The sequence below is a fragment of the Aotus nancymaae genome, unplaced genomic scaffold (assembly GCF_030222135.1).
Source record: "Aotus nancymaae isolate 86718 unplaced genomic scaffold, 86718_ANA_hifiasm-v0.15.2.pri h1tg000011l, whole genome shotgun sequence".
In the NCBI taxonomy this organism is placed as follows: Eukaryota; Metazoa; Chordata; class Mammalia; order Primates; family Aotidae; genus Aotus; species Aotus nancymaae.
Window position 1 is genome coordinate 57,054,857 of NW_026988422.1, and position 19,434 is coordinate 57,074,290.

General features: G+C 38.1%; 1 protein-coding gene across 8 annotated transcripts in view; it reads right to left on the bottom strand.

Moving 5' to 3' along the window:
- NUMB (NUMB endocytic adaptor protein) overlaps nucleotides 1–19,434 on the bottom strand; it is a 176,359-nt gene that overhangs the window by 100,226 nt on the left and 56,699 nt on the right. For 6 of the 8 annotated variants that reach the window (XM_012438144.3, XM_012438150.3, XM_012438142.3 and 3 more), the window contains exon 3: nucleotides 3,942–4,026. The exons of the other annotated variants lie outside the window; for them this stretch is intronic. The gene's annotated coding sequence lies outside the window, so the exon portion shown is untranslated. The remainder of the gene's footprint in view (nucleotides 1–3,941; nucleotides 4,027–19,434) is intronic. 8 annotated transcript variants of the gene reach the window in all.

Genomic DNA, 19,434 nt, shown 5'->3' on the forward strand with positions numbered 1-19,434 from the left:
CTCTAGACAAAACTAATGCATTCCTAAAGACACTCTCTAAAAACTGATCTAACTAGGAACACAATCCTATATGAAACCATTTAGAATACTGAATACATACCTCCCCAGCAAAATATTAAGCCTATCATCCCCAAAAATACCATGCCTACTACAGAGTTCAACCAAACTTTCAAAAAAAAAAAAAAAAAAAAAAAAAAGTCATTCTGGTCCTAAATAAATCTTTTCAGGGGGGAAAAAATAGTTTCTAACTCATTATTTGAGGCTGGCATAATTTAGATACCAAAACCAAACAAGGACAAGAAATTAAAATTACGGGCCAATTTCATCTGTGGACGAACATAGATGCAAAAATCTTACACAGTCTCATGCTTGTAATCCCAGCACTTTGGGAAGCTGAAGTGGGAGGATTGCTTAAGCCCAGGAGTTCGAGACCAGCCTGGGTAACATAGCAAGACTGTATCTCTACAAAAAATGTGAAAAGTAGCCAAGCATGATGGTGCACCCTTGTAGTACCAGCTACTCAGAAGGCAGATGTGAGATGAACACTTGAGCCCAGGAGTTCGAGGCTACAGTGAGCTATGATCACACCACTGCACTCCAGACTGGGTGACAGAACAAGATTCCACCTCTTAAAAAACAAAACAAAACAAAATTAATAAACTAAATCCAACTGTTTATTTTTTTCTAAAAAGTCCATCATGACAGAGTTGGCTTTATTTCAGTAATTCTACATTATAAATGTCATTCACCACATTAACAAAATAAAGGAGGAAAACTATGTAATCATCTTGTAAATGCAGAAAACATATTTGATAAAATTCAATGCTCATTCTTCACACACACAAAAATCTTAGCCTACTAGGAAGAGAAATGCTTTTAAGCTAGGAAAAGTTTCTATCAAAAATATATAGCAGGCCGGGCACAGTGGCTCAAGCCTGAAATTCCAAAACTTTGGGAGGCTGAGGTGGGCGGATCACCTGAGGTAAGGAGTCTGAGACCAGCCTGGCCAACAAGGTGAAACCCCATCTCTGCTAAAAGGACAAACATTAGCCAGGTATGGCAGTGCCCACCTGTAGTGCCAGCTACTTGGGAAGCTGAGGTGGGAAAATCACTTGAGCCTGGGAGGCTGAGGTTGCAGTGAGTCGAGACTGCACCACTGTACTCCAGCCTGGGTGACAGGGTGAGACCCTGTCTCAAAATAAATAAAAATTAATACACACACACACACACACACATATATATATATAGCAAACCATATATATATATATATATATATATATAAGGTAACAAGAGTTTCGCTCTTGTTACCCAGGCTAGAGTGCAATGGCGCGATCTCTGCTCACCACAACCTCCGCCCCCTGGGTTCAGGCAATTCTCCTCCCTCAGCCTCCTGAGTAGCTGGGATTACAGGCACGCGCCACCACGCCCAGATATTTTTTTGTATTTTTAGTAGAGATGGGGTTTCACCATGTTGACCAGGATGGTCTCGATCTCTTGACCTCGTGATCCACCCGCCTTGGCCTCCCAAAGTGCTGGGATTACAGGCATAAGCCACCGCGCCCGGCCGCAAACCTTAGTCTTAATAGCGAAACAAAATAAGCACTTCCTTTAAAAAATTAAGTGCAACATAACAATGTCCACTATTTTTTTTAGACAGGGTCTTGTTCTATTGTCCAGGCTACAGTGCTATGGCTCGATCGTGGCTCAGTGCAGTCTCAACATCCTGGGGTTACACAATCCTTCCACTTCAGCCTCCTGAGAAGCTGGGACTACAGGTATGTACCACAACTCCTGGCTAGTTTTTAATTTTTTTGTAGACATGGGATCTTGCTATGTTGCCCAGGCTGATCTCAAATTTCTGGGGTCAAGCAAAGGAATGCCTACTATTAACATTTGCACTGAATACTGTACTAAATAGTTAAGGCAAGAGAAAGTAATAAAGCACAGGAAAGAAACAAAACAGAAATGAAAAGAAAACAAGAGGAAAAATATGCCATTTACAATAGTAACAAGAAATAAGGTCTGTCACTTTTTCTTTAAGACAGTTTCACTGTGTTGCCCAGGCTGGAGTGCAGTGGTGCGATCTCAGCTCACTGCAACCTCCACCTCCCAGGTTCAAGCAATTCTCGTGCCTCAGCTTGCCAAGTAGCTGGGATTACAGGCATGTGCCACTACACCTGGCTAATTTTTGTATTTTCAGTAGAGCCAGGGTTTCGCCATGTTGGCTAGGCTGGTCTTGAACTCCTGGCATCAAGCGATCTACCAGTCTCGGCCTCCCAAAGTGCTGGGATTACAGGCATGAGCCATCATGCCTGGCCATCTTATTTTTCTTCATGGAAAACAGAGAAAATAATTTAGTGAAAAATATTTTCAATATCTAAATAATCAAAAAGATACTCTGATCAAGGATAGTAAGTCTCAATACCATAAAAGAAAGAAATAAATTAAATGTATGTGTAGAATAAAAGCTATAGGCTGGGCATGGTGGTGCATGCCTGTAATACCAGCACTTTCAGAGGCTGAGGTAGAAGGACTGCTTGAGCCCCCGAGTTTCAGACCAACTTGGGTAACATAGCAAGATTCTGTCTCTACAAGAAAAAATTTAAAAATTAAAAAAATAAAGCTACAGAGCTCTGGGGTTCATATACAAAGTAGGTCCCATTCTTTAAATAATAGCTTTTGAATTATTGTGTAATTTTACTCAAATTATCTCCCATTCATGGATATTTACGCAACAGATATAAACTTATTATTAGTAAATAATCAGGGCCAGGTGAAGTGGCTCACACCTGTAATCCCAGCACTTTGGGAGGCCAAGGTGGGCGGATCATGAGGTCAGGAGATCGAGAATGACCAACATGGTGAATAGGACTTTGGGATTCTGATAGCTACAATAAACAAGTATGAGAAAAGAATACATCAGTACATGGCTGAATTCTTGCTGAATGTGCTGTGGTCCCACTGGTTCAAAGGTCATTCAGTATACACATTCACCATAGTAAAAGTTCTAATAAGCACTCCTGCAAGTGATGCAATGTTGCCAACATTTCATGTAATACATGAGGTTTTGGTTCTTGGTATTTTTCTATCAAGGCTGCCAAAACACCATCTCCTTAAAAGCTACCTGAAAATGTTGACATTTATTCTAAATATAAATTGCATTCTGAGGGAGAAGACAGACAAAACACATTCATAATGCAATGACCATGTTAGGCTCAATGGGTACTCCTAGTGGACCTATGTATAAACCTTATATATGTAAGGCTCTTGTACCTGTGAGATCTATAAGCAGTTGCCCAAGTTGCTTTACAATAGACGTAAATTTGATCAAATGAATGACATTCTTTAGATCTAACTTATTCAAATTTAATTTTGGTTTATGTAAGTTTTGTCATATCCTATATTGCTGCCTAAACATTGCTTTATCTAAATTTCCTAATACAGAATTAGATATAATGATAATTTGCTTCGCTGGTTGCTAGGAGATGACAATACTAATCATTGACATTCACCGAATGCTAACTGTGTGCCAGGCATTGTTGTAAATGATTTGTATGTATTAAATCATTCAATATTTACAACCTTATCAGGTGGATAGTATTACCATCACCATTTTATAGATAGAAAAACTGAAGTATGGAAAAGTTAAGTAACTTTCTCAATGTCACACAACAAGTAAATGAAGCGGTTTAGGGGTTCATACCCAAGTAGTCTGTCTCCAGAGACTAGACCTTTAATTACCATTCATACTGCTTTTCACAATATTGAAAAGATATGTGAAATTATTATAAAGGACAAAAACATTCAGCATTAAAAATATTATCAGTAAGAGTTAAACAACAGTTAAGCAATATTAATACTAATACAATTTATCACAGGTTGATACTTCACAGCTATTTCGGATTCATGGTTATGATTAAGAGTTTTGAAGTTGGACAGACCTGGCTCTGAATCTTGGCTGTGCCCTTTACAAGTTGTGTGATTTTGGACAAATTTCGTAACTTCACCAAGCCTCAGTTTCCTCATCTGTAAAATGAGAATAATAAACATCTCACAAAGTTGTTGTTAGTAACATAATTATTGCTGCATTACACTAATATAGTAACTGCAAACAAAACACATATACACAAAATAAAGAGAAGGAGGTCCCAATTTTCCCCATAAAACAAGATTTTATTATGATGATATAATGAAGATGATCACTCCAAGTTACTTCAGCAACTGTTAAGATCCACACACTAATGTAGGACCATAATCTTCTCTAATACATGACAAATAATTCCCCTACATAAAAGTCAAATATCTATAAATTACTGGATCTTTGAAATAAAATACTCTCTCTCTATGTGTGTGTATATATATATAAAATAAGACAAATAGATAGGATATTGTTATTTTTTGAGAGCAACTCCCACAAATCCCATTCTACACATATCTCTAGTAAAACTGGTAATTAGTATTCAATTCAAGGGGCCCAAAACAGGAAGAGCTGTGTCAAGAAGGATCAATTTGGGCCAGGCACAGTGGCTGATGCCTGTAATCCCAGCACTTTGGGAGGCTGCAGCAGGATATTCACTTGACCCCAGGAGTTCAAGACCAGGCTAAGCAACATAGGGAGACCTCACCTCTACAAAAAAAATTTAAAATTAGCCAGATATGGTGACATGCACCTGTGGTCCCAGCTACTCCGGAGGCTGAGGCAGGAGGATAGCTTGAGCCTGGGAGGTCGAGGCTGCAGCAAGCTGTGATCATGCCATTGCACTCCAGCCTAGACAACAGAGTGAGACCCTGTCTCAAAAAAAAAAAAAAAAAAAGAATCGATTCGTGTGGTACTGATAGAAAGGAATATTTACAAGAGATAAACAGGAAAAGAGAGACATATTGCCAAAGTCGTAGGGAAAATGAACCCCAGAGGTCACTGGAATATAAGGGAAGCTTCAAAACACTCTAGAGTATCTCAATGTTTAATCCCACAGTCCTATATTTATTTCCATTTTCACATGAACTTAAACAAAAAATTCCATTTATTTTCTTGTAACAAACAGTAGTTTCTGCAAAGTGTTAAAAAAACAACAACAACAACAACAACTTGGCTTGGAATTTGTTTGTTTTGCATATTTATTTCTGTCCCCAAAGAAAATATGTAACTGGTAAGAGGTAAATATTATAGAATGACAGTTATAGAACTGGGATTTGGTTTTCAAAAATGGAAAGTGGTCACAGAGTATCTATTCAGCTATACAGCTATATATTAAAATTTTGATTTACAAAGAAAATTACACAAGCAAAATTAAACTATGAAATGGTATTCAAGGTTAGAAAAATGGCAATCAGATAAACTATTTATAGAGAACCTACTGTGTGTGATGCAGTCGTCACAATACTCAGTATTAACAGGAGTTCAGATAACCACCAACATAATCTCTAAACTCTAGGTTCTCATAATCAAGAAAAAGGAATATAAAAAGCCTATATGACAAAATACTGCAAATGCTTTAAGAAAGGCACAAATGACAACTTAAGAGGAGGATGAGATCACTAACCTGGAGAGAGGAAATGAAAAAAGACTTCACAGAAATTGCAGCATTTGAAAAGTGGAATTCCAACAACCCTAACTTCTGAATATAAAAACAACTTAAACTAAAAAGTATTCCTTCTGTTAGTATAGAAGTGCATATTGTCAAAAGAAAAATAAAGAAAAAAAAGTGCATATTGCCTCTCAGTTGCCACTAAAATGGAAGGTAGATAATAAAAACGTACTAAATAAATCAATAGAACCTTTTTCTCTTCTCTTCTCTTCTCTTTTTTTTTCAGAGATAGAATCTCACACTACCATCCAGGCTGGAGTGCAGTGGTGCGATCTCGGCTCACTGCAACCTCCGCCTCCTGGGTTCAAGCAATTCTCCTGCTTCAGCCTCCCGAGTAGCTGGGATTACAGGCGCTCACCACCAAGCCCAGCTAGTTTTTTGTATTTTTAGTAGAGACAGGGTTTCACCATGTTGGCCAGGCTGGTCTCAAACTCCTGACCTCATGATTCACCCGCCTGGGCCTCCCAAAGTGCTGGGACTACAGGCATGAGCCACTGCACCCAGCCCTAGAACATTTTCAAGAAGGTATTTGACAATAATAACCATATCTTCAACTGCAATTTACTTTCAAATACTGTACTTAGAATTTTACACTAAAGAACCCCAGTGTGGTGGCTCATGGCTGTAATCCCAGCATTCTGGGAGGCAAAGGCGGGTGGATCACCTGAGGTCAGGAGTTAGAGACCAGCCTGGCCAACATGGAGAAACCCCATCTCTACTAAAAATACAAAATTAGCCAGACATAGTGATACATGGTTGTAATCCCAGCTACTAGAGAGGCTCAGGCAGGAGAATCGCTTGAATCCAGGAGGTGGAGGTTGTGGTGACCCAAGATCACGCCATTGCACTCCAGCCTGGGCAACAAGAGCAAAACGCCGCCAAAAACAAAAAAAAAGAAACAGATAATTGGAATCCAAAGCAAAAACAGAACATTAGTAGCACCCTAGAAACCCCTTTATGTTCCTGCTTCCAGTCACTTCCTGTTTCCCTACCAAAGATAGGGGAAAGATCTTAATTAACTTCTAACATCGCAGATGTGTTTTGCCTATACTGAATTTTATTAAAAAGAATCATACAATATTATCCTTTTGTGTTTGGTTTCTTTCACTCAATATTATGTCTATGAAATTCATCCATACTCATGTGCTTGCAGTTTGCTATGATTTGAATGTTTGTTTCTTCCAAAAATTAAGTGAAATCTAATCGTTATTGTAATGGTACTGGAGGGTGGGACCATGAAGAAATAATTAGACCATGAGGGTTCTGCCCACATGAGTAGGATTAATGGATTAACACTAATATAAAAGGGTACAACTGTCTAGAACAAAGGCCATCTAATTTTTGCAAAGTGCCCCTTTGTAAGAAAACTTATTAGTTAAGTAGGAAGTGTTTAGAAATCCTTGAACTAGCTATTTTAAAAATATTTAAAGCATATGAATACAGAACATGAGGTGCTCGAGGTTACTATGCAATGACAGAATAACAAACAAAAAAATCAGGCTCTTCTCTGTATGCCAACAATTTGGAATTTTTCTGCATGATCAGCATTTCCTTTGCTACTTCATTTTCTCTAAATAATTTTTTGTCACTTCTGTGAATTCTATAAAGTCAGGTTGGTTTGATTACAACCAAGATATATGAAAAGATTTTAGGTAAATTTTTAACTTTATATAATTTCAAATTTAAAGAATATTTGCAAAGATTATCAATTATTTACATTTCATCCAATTTGCTTTATCATTCATTCTCTTTCTCGTTCATTTTTTCTTGAGATGGGGTCTCACTATGTTTCCCAGGTTGGTCTTGAACTCCTTGGGTCCCACCTCGGACTCCCAAAGTGCTAGGATTACAGGTGTGAGCCCACACCAGGCCCATCTCATACTTTTTTTTTTCTTAATCATATGAGAGTAAGCTGCAAACACTATATACCATTTTAGTCCTAAATGTTTTTGTATATTCTCCTAGGAACAAAAATATTTGCTTAGATAACCACAATATAGCTAAGCAAATCAGTACGAATGTTAAAGTTACTATGTAACTACAGTCCACATATAATATACAGTCCATACTGAAATATAGAGAACTTAATTAGGTGTGTTCATTGTTACAGGGAGTTATGATTTGAATGCTGCCCCCTCAAAATTCAAGTGTTACCAATGTGAGAGTATTAAGGGGTGAGGCCCTTAAGGGGTGATTAGCCCAGGAGGGTTCCTCCCTCCTGAATGGGAATAAGGCTTCCCGCAACTTCAGCTAGCTGGTTTTTCCATTCTTTGACCATTTGAAGACACTGGGTTCCTCTTCTCCGGAACAGACAACTGAACCTGCCAGCACCTTGATCTTGGACTTTCCAGCCACCAGAACGGTGAGAACATAAAATTCTGTTCTTTATAAATTACCCAGTCTCAAGTATTCTGTTACAGCAACACAAATAGATTAAGATAGAGGAGAAGTAGCCGGGCTCGGTGGCTCATGTTTGTAATCTCAGCACTTTGGGAGGCTGGGGTGGACGAATCACCTGAGCCCAGGAGTTCAAGACCAGCCTGGGCAACATGGCAAAACCCCATCTCCACTATTAATAAAAATACAGGCCAGATGTGGTGCAGTGCCTCATGCCTGTAATCCCAGTATTTTGGGAGGCAGAGGTGGGCGTATCACTTGAGGTCTGGAGTTCAAGACCAGCCTGGCCAACATGGTGAAACCCATGTTCCCACTAAAAATAAAAAAATTAGCCAGGTTTGGTGGTTGGAGCCTATAATCTCAGCTTTTTGGGAAGCTGAAGCAGATGAATCGCTTGAACCTGGGAGGCAGAGGTTGCAGTGTGCTGAGATCACACCACTGCACTCCAGCCTGGGAGACAGAGAAATACTCCATCTCAAAAAAAAAAAAAAAGAGAGAGAAATAATTGCTTCTAGGCCCTCTTAGAAAACAAAGCTGGAATATACACATACATACATAAATGTGTGTGTGTGTGTGTGTGTGTATGTATATACAGACACATGCATATGTATGCACACAAAGCTAGAATATACATATATAAATGTGTATCATATACACATACATGCATATGCATGTACACATATGTATGTGCCTGTATGTGTATATCTGTATAAAAATATATGAATAGATACATATATGTGTATTCCCCTATATTTATATAGATATTAAATGCTTATAGATAATTATATATTACATAGATATGAATAGCTATTAAAAACCATAACTTCCAATTCAAATTCAACATCATGGGGTTTATTCTAGCCTTTTCTCTTTTCCATATATAAAACTCCTTTCTCCAACAAAGAAAAAAGTTGACTTCCATTATCCTCAATATACTTACTCATCTGTTCAATCCTAGAACAGACAAAAAAGTTTCAAAATTGCTAATTCATACCACTACAAAAAAAAAGCCTAGAAACTAGGACTCATTACTGTTTATATTTTTGTTTATCTTGAGTTTAAGCGTATACTATGCTCAAATTTTACTTACCTTTCTTCCTTAAGTGTAGCTGAAATACAATTAGGTTCATCTGATTCTGTTTACACTTTTAGGGTTTTATCCCTATGTTTATTGATTTTTTATTTTGTTTTTTATAAGTATCTAAAACATTAGCATGACATTCTCAAATGAAGTCATAAAAATTGTAACCAGGATTCTCTCTCTCACAGATGTTGCAATAGAGCTTTATAATTTAGGAAATATATTTCCCATAAAAAATGAACCTTTCCATAGCCACTGTAAGTATCTACCACCACCCCACCCAGGCCCAGTTGTTTTCTAGGAATTACTGTCTTTGGATAATACAGAAAGAAGGGATAAAATGAAATGGGTGTACCCTATTCCAGCAACTTCACAGATCATTACTTGTAAGGTAGCTTCAAACTGTGCTTCTTGCAGTGAGGCCACAAGGTGCAAGGGCAGGACCCAGCGGGGAGAACAGTAGGTCCCTGCCCTGCCTTCAATTAAAGCTGCTATGCTTTTACTGGTATAATATACTGGGCTTTAGCCTCAGATTTTGTTCATTCAACTCACTTAACAAATATTTATTGAGTGTCTATGCTTGCCAGGCACTGTTCTTGGTGCTTAGAATACTTCAATGAACAAATCCATCATGGGACTTACATTGTAGTCTCGTGGAAGACAAACAATAAACATAAGTAAATTATATAGCTAGTTAAAAGCTAAACGCTATAGGTCTGGCGCAGTGGCTCATGCCTGTAATCCCAGCACTTTGGGAAGCCAAGGTGGATACATCATCAAGTCAGAAGTTCAAGACCAGCCTGACGGCAAAACCCCGTCTCTACTAAAAGTACAAAAAAATTAGCCAGGCGTAGGGGCAGGCACCTGTAATCCCAGCTACTCAGGAGGCTGAGGCAGAGAATTGCTTGAACCCAGGAGGCAGAGGTTGCAGTCAGCTGAGATTGCAGTACTGCACTCCAGCCTGGGCAACAGAGCAAGACTCCATCTTTAAAAAAGGGGAAAAAAAAGCTGTAGTAAAAATATGAACAAGGTAAAGGAGTTTAGAAATATCAGGATCAGGGAGAAGAAACATAATTTGCAGTATTAAAATGTTTATGTTGGCCGGGCGCGATGGCTCAAGCCTGTAATCCCAGCACTTTGGGAGGCCGAGGCGGGTGGATCACAAAGTCAAGAGATCGAGACCATCCTGGTCAACATGGTGAAACCCTGTCTCTACTAATACAAAAAAAAAAAAAAATTAGCTGGGCATGGTGGTGCGCGCCTGTAATCCCAGCTACTCAGGAGGTTCAGGCAGGAGAATTGCCTGAATCCAGGAGGTGGAGGTTGCGGTGAGCCGAGATCGCGCCATTGTACTCCAGCCTGGGTAACAAGAGTGAAACTCCGTCTCAAAAAAAAAAAAAAAAAGTTTGTGTTAGGTCTCACTGAGGAAGGAAACCTTCCTTTTTTTTTTTTTTTTTTTTTTTTTAAAGAGGCAGGGTCTTACTGTGTCCTCTAGGCTGCAGTGCAGTGGCACGATCATAGCTCACTGTAACTTCGAACTCCTTGAGCTCAATGGATCTTCCCACCTCAGCCTCCCAAGTAGCTAGATCTACAGGTGCAGACCACCATGCTCAGCTTTTTTTTTTTTGAGATGGATTTTTGCTCTGGTTGCACATGCTGAAATGCAATGGCACAATCTCAGCTCACTGCAACCTTCACCTTTGGGGTTCAAGCGATTCTTCAGCCTCAGCTTCCCGAGTAATAGGGAATACAGGTGTGCATCACCACACCCGGCTACTTTATATATTTTTAGTAGAGTAGGGGTTTCACCATTGTTGGTCAGGCTGGTCTCAAACTCCTGACCTCAGGTGATCTGCCCACCTCGGCCTCCCAAAGTGCTGGGATTACAGGTGTGAACCACCAGGCCCGACCTCTCAGGTAGTTTTTAAAAAAATGTTTGTAGAGAATTTTTTCTCTACAATGTTGTCCAGGTTGATCTCGAGCTCCTGACCTCAAACAATCCTCCCACCTTGGCCTTTTTAAAGCACTGGGATTACAAGTGTGAGCCACTGCACCTGGCCAACAGCTTCCTTTTGTATAAGTATTTTATTTAGGCTTGAAAGTCACTGGGAAAGCTGCCCAATTTTCAAGTTGGTGTCAACCCTGTGTCTACAGGCCCAAGGATAGGCCACAGGAAAGAAAGACATAAAGTATTTTCCTTGTGGCAGAGGATCTTATGCCAAAATCTGGGAATGGTGGGTCTTTCTCTGTCCAGATCCTTCTACTTCATAAGTAATTGAATATTTCTCCTAGATTCTGGCAAAGGGTTTTCCATCCATCTCAATTTCAGAAATATTAAATGTGTATTTTCCTTCTAATTATTATAGTGGGAGATTGGCAAAGGCAATATCAGAAGTGTTAACTAAACACTTTTTTTAGTAAACTTTTTTTTAGCCCTTTCAACTACATTAACTTTTTTTTTTTTTTTTTGAGACAGAGTCTCGCTCTTGTTGCCCAGGTTGGAGTACAATGGCACAATCTCAGTTTAATGCAAATTCCGCCTCCTGGATTCAAGCAATTCTCCTGCCTCAGCCTCCCGAATAGTTGCGATTACAGGCGCCTACCACCATGCCTGGCTAATTTTTGTATTTTTTGTAGAAACAGGGTTTCGCCTGTAGGCCAGGGTGGTCTTAAACTCCTGACCTCAGGTGATGCACTCAATTTGGCTACCTAAAGTGCTGGGATTATAGGCCTGAGCCACTGTGCCCGACCTAGAAACCTTATTCTTCTGACCTTTAAGTTATTTGCTAAGGTGCTGCCTCTGGCTTCAAGCAATTGTAAATGACTTGTCAGCCTGGCCGACATTAACATTTATCCTATTGAAGTCACACTATCATTTCCTTGAGTTTACAATCAACAAAAGACTAAGATATCCAGTCTTTCTTAGTTGTCCTAAATCCTATCACTTAAGTCCTAAAAAATTGAGTTTGTTTGAACCCAAGTACAAAATTTTATAATAATCACAGATTACATTTCATCATCCCTTACTGTGTGCCAGCTATTATTTTAAGAGCCTATATTTATTACTTATTTTATAACAATTCCCACTTTATGGATGAAGAAACTGAGACAAAAAGATTAAATAACTTGTTCAATGTAACATAGCTTCTAAGTGGCAGAGCTGGAACTAAAATCCCAGGTAATGCGTGCTGTTAAATACACATATTGAACTGATTCTCAAAAAATCTTTATATAATGCATATTAAATTCCATATTGTTAGATTTGGCCAATCCAGCCTGTAGAAGAAAAAAAATCAGACTTCAATTCTATCATAGACATATATGCCATTTTTCAAAGTTTTAACTGAATATTTGATCAGCATGCCATGAAGAGATCTAACCAAGCTATTAATAAAAAGTGTGACCAGAAATATTAGCAAATTAAAAACAGCAACATATAAAAAGAATTATACACCATGATCAAGTCCAGTTTATCTCAGGTATACAAAGCTGGTTTCACACGTGGAATTCAATTAATATAATCCATCATATTAACAGGCTAAAAAAGAAAAATCACATGATCATCTCCATAAATGCAGAAAAAGCATTTAACAAAATCCAGCATCCATTCATGATAAAAATTTTCAACAAACTAGGAACATAAAGTTTCTTCCTCAACAAGAAAAAGCACATCTATTTTTAAAACTCTACAGCTGACCTCACACTTAACAATGAGAAACAAGAAGCCTTCCCATTAAGATCAACAAGAAAAAGATGTCTCCTCCTACTATTCCTTTTCAACATCATACTGGAAGTCCTAATGCGATATGACAAAAAAAGGAAACAAAACAACACCGATTGTAAAGTTAGAAAGAAAACTGTTTTTGTTCACAAATGACAAGACTTCCCATTAGAAAATCTCAAAGAATCAATGAAAAAACTACCAGAATTAATAAGCAATTATCGCAAGGTTACAGGTCACAAGGTTAACGTAACAATCACTTTCCTATATACCAGTAATAATCTGAAATTGAAATTAAAACACAATACCATTTTCATTAGCTCCCTCCAAAAATGAAATACTTATGTATAAGTCAAATCAAATATGTTCAAAATCTACATAAGAAAAATGAAAAAACTGATTAAAGAAATCAAAGAAGAACTAAATAAATGTTGAGATATTCCATGTTCATGAATAGGCAGACTCAAAATTGTCAAAATGTCAGTTTTTCCCAACTTGATCAAAATCCCAACAAATTATTCTGTGGATATTGACAAACTCACTCTAAAGTTTATATGGGAAAAAAAAGTACAAATAAAGTTTATAAGTAGAGGCTAGAAACCCAGAATAGCCAACTCAATATGCTACTCAATTTCAAGACTGACTTACTATAAAGCCACAGTAATCAAGATAGGATGGTATTTCAAGAAAACAGACAAACAGATCAGTTGAGCTCAGAAATAGACCCACATAAATGCAGTCAACTGGAGCTGGGTATGGTGAGTGTGCCTGAAATGCCAGATACTTAGGAGGCTGAAGTGGGAGGACTGCTTGAGTCCAGGAGTTTGACGTCCAGTTTGCTATAATTGTGCTTGTGAATCCATAGCACTTCAGCCTGGGCAACATGGAGAGACTCCCATCTCTATAAACAAGATTTATTTAGTTAGTTATTGTCAACTGATCTTTGACAAAAGAGCAAAGCCAGTACAATGGTGAAAAGATAGTCTTATTCAACAAATTAAAGAACTCAGGAGGTGAAGGTTGCAGTGAGCTGAGATTGTGCCACCGCCACCAGCCTGGAGATACACACACACACACACACACACACACACACCCCAAAAAATTCTTAAAACTTAACAATAAAACAACTTGATTTAAAAATTGGCAAAGATTTGAACATATTTCATTAAAGAAGAAATACAGATGATAAAAGAGCCTATGAAAAAAAATTATCATGTCATGAGGGAACTGCAAATTAAAACAATCAGATACCATTACACACTCACTAGAATGGTCAAAATCCAAAACACTGACAACACCAAATCCTGAGAAGCATTTCCAGCAACAGGAACCCCTTATTAATTGTTGATGGGAATGCAAAATGATACAGCCACCTTGGAAAACCATTTGACAGTTGCTTACAAAACTACACATACTCTTCACATACAATCCAGCAATTACGTTCCATGGTATTTATCCAAATGAGTGAAAAACTTATGTCCACACAAAAGCCTGCACATGGTTGTTTACAACAGCTTTATTCAAAATTACCAAAACTTAGAAGCAACCAAGATGTCTTTCAGTAGGTGAATAAACTGTGGTACATTCAGAAAATGGAATATTATTCAGCGCTAAAAAAAATAAGGCTTCAAGCCATAAAAAGACATGGAGGAACCTTAAGTGCATATTGCTAAGTGAAAAAAGTCAATCTGAAGAGGCTACATACTGTATCATCCCAACTATATGACATTTTGGAAAACTAACACTATGCAGACAGTAAAAGGACCTGTGATTGCTAGGGGTAAGGGGTTTGGGAAAAATAAACAGGCAGAGCACAGATTTTTAGGGCAGTGAAATTATTCTGTACTACACTATAATGGCAGACCATGTCATTACATATTTGTCCAAATCCAGTGAATGTATACCACCAAGTGTTATCCTTGAAATAAACTCTGGACTTTGGGTAATAAAGATGTGTATTGGATTTTGACAGTGGGGAGGTTGTGCCTATATTGGGGCAGAAAGAATACAGGAACTCTCTGTACCTTATGCTCAATTTTACTGTGAACCTAAAACTTCTCTTAAAAAATAAAGTCTATTTTCTTAAAAATTGCCACAAGATTCAAAAAGTGGCTAAAAAGACCTCTCCATGATCAAGGAGCAATGGAACCATATACACTTGCCCTTTATGTATGGCATTTTACCCAATCAACTCACCTACCTGAACTATCAAGCAACTCACATTTCTAAATCTTACCAAAGAGCATTTCTCAAAAAACTAGTATTTGCTCCTCTGTCAGAGGAAAGCATCTAAGTGTCGCTTTTTAATTTAGTTTTAGAATGATTTTTAAATGAACTTTGTAAAAAAAACACTGATTTGAACTGGAAAACATGTTCATTCATTTAACAAATTATGTATTGACAACTAATTACAAGACAGGTACTCTTCTATAGAGATACAGCAGAGAATCAAAGTCTCTACTCTCACAGTAGTTGCATTTTATTTGGGGAAATTCTCAACATAATAAAGAAACAAATATATAATATGTTGAGACATATAAAGAAATATCAAGTGGGATTGGGGAAAAGAAAGTGTTGGGATTGAGGAACAGGGTAGAAAATAGGCAGCTCTTCTAAATAAATTGTTAAGGGAAGGCTTCATTTGTTAGATTACATTTGAGCAAACAGATCTAAAGGCAGCTGAGTAGTAAAAGGGCAAGCTCAAGTACATAGCTGGGAGAGAGCATTCCAGGTGGAAGGAACAAGTGTACAGCTCCTGAGGCAAGTGTATAGGTCCTTCAATCCAGGAGGTGGAGGTTGCAGTGTTAAAGGAATAACAAGGAGATGATGTGGCTACAATTGACTAAAGGAAGGGAGGGGAGGAAATGAGGTTGGAAAGAAAGCTGAATGCTTCAGGAAGTTTCAGAGGCCATTGCAAGTACTTGGGCTTCTGTTCCTAATAAGGTGAAAGCTACTAAAGGGTTCTGAGAGGAGTAATAATGAGATTTATGTTTTTTTAAGGATGACCTTGGCTATTGTAAACAGATCATAAAGCAGGGAACCAGTTAGAAAGCTATTCAATTAATCCACATGAGAGGTGACAATGGCTTGGACCAGAGCGACAACAGTGGAGATAAGTCAGGGAGATGATCCACTTCCTGTTTGTGCCCCCAGCTCCAGGAGAAACCACATCTGAAGACTAGCTGCAACAGAAACAGCTGACAAATAACTAAGTTTACAATAATCCAGTCATTTTCCAAGACCTCTGCAAAGTTATTTTCCAAGACCTCTGCAGTTCTTACAGGTGGAACTAACAGGATTTTGTTAATGAATTGGAAATACAGAGTGAGAGTCAAAGATGACTCTAAGATTGCTGGCCTGAGCAATCAGAAGAATGGAGTTGCCATTTATTGTGAGAAACAGAAGACAGAAGGAGGAACAAGTTGCAGGAGACAAATCAAAAGTTTGGTTGTTAGCCTGATAAAATGTAAAGGTTTATGACTGAGATAGTTATATGTCAAACTAAATTGTTTTAATGACAAGCTAGTTCCTACTCTAGCACACATAACTTTCATCATTAAACAGTCTTAACTCCCAAGTCTGAATATAATGCCTCTTCCCTCTGAATCACAAATATTTTTCATTTCTTATATTATCTGTTATATTTCAACTATTTGTGTATGCCATGATCCCATAGATCTTAGGTACCCTGAAAGTAGAATTTGTGTTTTATAGTTATATAATAATAGTAATAACCACCACCAGCATTGACTGGGCACATTTATCAATTAGTTGGGGTTTTTCTAATTTTTTTGAGACAGAGTCTTACTGTGTCACCCAGGCTGGAATACTGTGGCACTATCTCAGCTCACTGTAACCTCCAACTCCCGGGTTCAAACAATTATCCTGCCTCAGCCTCCCAAGTAGCTGGGATTACAGTGCATGCCATCATACCCAGCTAATTTTTGTATTTAGTAGAGACAGGGTTTCCCCATGTTGGTCTTAAATTCCTGATCTCAAGTGATCTGCCCACCTCAGCCTCCCAAAGTGCTGGGATTACAGGCGTGTGCCACCGCACCTGGCCTCAATTAGCTCTTTTAATCCTTCTATTATCACTTTTATTGTTAGGATTTAACCAGCAAGAAAATTCAGGTTCAGAGATATTAAATAACTGCTCCAAAGAAACACAGTTAATAAGACAACTAATATTTAAATTCAGGTTTGTATAAACCTAAAGGCAGTGTTCCACATCATCTTTAACCTCAGTACCTAATTTAGAACCTTGTCTATAAAATGTACCTAATATATTTCTATAGAATAATTAGATAATAAACATCTCTGTCTCGGGACCGGAGACACTGAAGAGAACATATACTAGAGGTAGACCAATGATCAGAACAGAATTGGAAGAAAAAGATTTAAAAAGGTAAACAAATCCTTAATATAGCTTATAAAGCTTGGCACAATTTAGCCCCTGCCCATCAGACCAAGCTTCTTTGAGGCTTTAAACCTGCCATATTTCTTTTCCCTTCAAGGTCTCTAAAACATACATAGTTCTAACAACCCACTACTTTCCCCTAAGTTAATTCTACTCATACTTCAGAGCTCTGCTCAAATATCATTTCCTCAAAGTAGCTGTCCTTGACCATCCCCCACCCTAAGTCAGCTACTGCTATAATAAGTTAACAACACTGTATGTCTCCTATCACAATTTTAAATAAAGGTAGCTCTCCTCCCTACAATATAAGCTGCAAGAGGGCAGAATCCTCATATATTTTGTTCACTGCAGTGATTAACATGTGCTTAAAATTGTTTAATATTGTTTTATTAAAATTAATATTATTATTTAAAAATGAATTAATAAGTAGAGGTATCCATTACCAATTATTATAGAATAGCTTTCATCAGGCCAATTCTCCTGGCAATAAAAACTGTACATAAAAACAAATAAATAAAGCAACTTAAGATATGATAGGCCAAACTACCAGAGAAAAAGAAAATGCAGAGTTAAGCCTGACATTCTCCAGTACTTTTTTCTGCTGGAGCAGCTAGCTTCAAACCAGAGCTTTTGGAAACCTCACAGTGACAGAAATTAGAGTTCACAGCTACCAAGACAGGCAGGATTTGAGGAGCTGAAATCACAGGAAAAAAAAAAAAATTACAGAAAAGACAGCCTGCACATGCTATACTGCTTTTGCCCTCAGGGTATTTACTGAATCTTAACATGTGGAGGCAAAGTGCCTTTATTTATTCATTCATTCATTCATTCATTTATTTGACGGAGTTTCACTCTTGTTGCCCAGGCTGGCATGCAATGTCGCAATCTCGGCTCACTGCAACCTCCACCTCCCGAGTTCAGAACTTTGAGTAGTCTCAAAGAAAAATTAAGCATCCTGGACATGCCAAGAAGGAGAGGCCCTGACACATAACCTAGGAGTCGATCTGGTACCTCTGAAATACAATACTCTTGAAGTGGAAACTAGATTTAAACCAGTCTTTGAGAAGCATAAAATAAAGCCACAGATCATCTCAAGCCCATATTGGAACAATGCCATCTACTCCTACTTTTAGCTACCAACAGGAGAAAACCAAATCCTCTCTAGAGAATAATATCATCATAAAGAGCCTCCATTATTTCCCATATATGACGTTTGACGTTCATTTTTTAAATGACTGGGAATGCTAGGAGAGAGGACCAAATGACTGAAAATCAAGAGAAAAAGAAAACAGGAAAAGTTCCAATAGGAGGTGGGCGTGGTGGCTCACGCCTGTAATCCCAGCACTTTGGGAGGCTGAGGTGGGCAGATCACTTGATGCCAAGAGTTTGAGACATACCTGGCCAACATGACAAAACCTGTCTCTACTAAAAACACAAAAATTAGCTAGGCGTGGTGGCACACATATGTAATCCCAGCTACTCGAGAGGGAGGCTGAGGCACAAGAATTGCTTGAACCCTTGAACCTGTAAGGCAGAGGTTGCAGTGAGCTGAGACTGTGCCACTGCAATCCAGCCTGGGTGACAGATCAAGAGACTCTCTCTCCAAAAAAAAAGAGAAAGATCTGGATCCAGGGATCCAGACATTGTTAATTACCACACACAGACTTTAAATAATTGTGAGTAATATGTTCAAGAAAACAGAGGACAAGATGAGAATTTCGACAGGGAACTGGAATCTATGAAAACAAAAAAGAATTAAATTGAAAATTGAGAACTAAAAAATACATAAAACAATATGCCAGATGCTTTTAATAGCAGGCTGAACATTAATTCAACTAGAAAAAAGTCAAGAGAAAATATCTAGATGGAGCACAAAGAAAAAAATATATAAAATACAGAAAAAAGCATGAGAGACATATGAGACACAGAGAAAGATTCAACATACAGTTATCTAGAATCCCAGAGGGAACTGAAAGAATGAGATGGAAGCAGTATCAGAAGAGATATTCCAAACCTGACAGAAGATGTCAAGCTACAGACTCTAGAGGATCTATGGACCTCAAACATCTTAAATACCAAGAAAACCATGTCTGAACCATCTTACTGAAAACTGCTAAAAACCAAAGATACTGCTTCTCTAATAAAAACAATGGAGGGCTGGGTGTAGTGGCTCATACCTGTAATCCCAGAACTTTGGGAGGCCAAGGCAGGTAGATCACCTGAGATCAGG